This window comes from Babylonia areolata, chromosome 24 (genome assembly GCF_041734735.1).
Source record: "Babylonia areolata isolate BAREFJ2019XMU chromosome 24, ASM4173473v1, whole genome shotgun sequence".
NCBI classification, from domain to species: domain Eukaryota; kingdom Metazoa; phylum Mollusca; class Gastropoda; order Neogastropoda; family Buccinidae; genus Babylonia; species Babylonia areolata.
The window spans coordinates 13981925-13982282 of record NC_134899.1 but is presented as its reverse complement, the minus strand read 5'-3'; positions in this window follow the sequence as shown (position 1 = coordinate 13982282).

The following is a 358-nucleotide window of genomic DNA, read 5'->3' as shown; positions in this document are numbered from 1 at the left end:
GTTTAACGCTACTCTCAAGTATGTGTACTGTAGATGTTACTGGCGCTGCTCTCAAGTGTGTGTACTGTAGGTGTCACTGGCGGTGCTCACAATTTGCGTGTACTGTAGATACCACAACAAGAAACAAACAAAAAAGTCAGGAATCCGTCAGAGCACACACAGCTGCAGTCCTGGCGCCGTGCGTGTTATTTTTAACAATCAGTCAGCTCTGTAACCCAAAGCCCCAGTCCACGGGAAACCCCACCCGACCGAACGCTGCATCACCATCACAAAGCAGCTCACCAGATGGATGGCAATTTATGTGCTGGTAACTGCATGCATCTTCATGCCTGACCTGAACAGGTTCAATTTCAAAGAG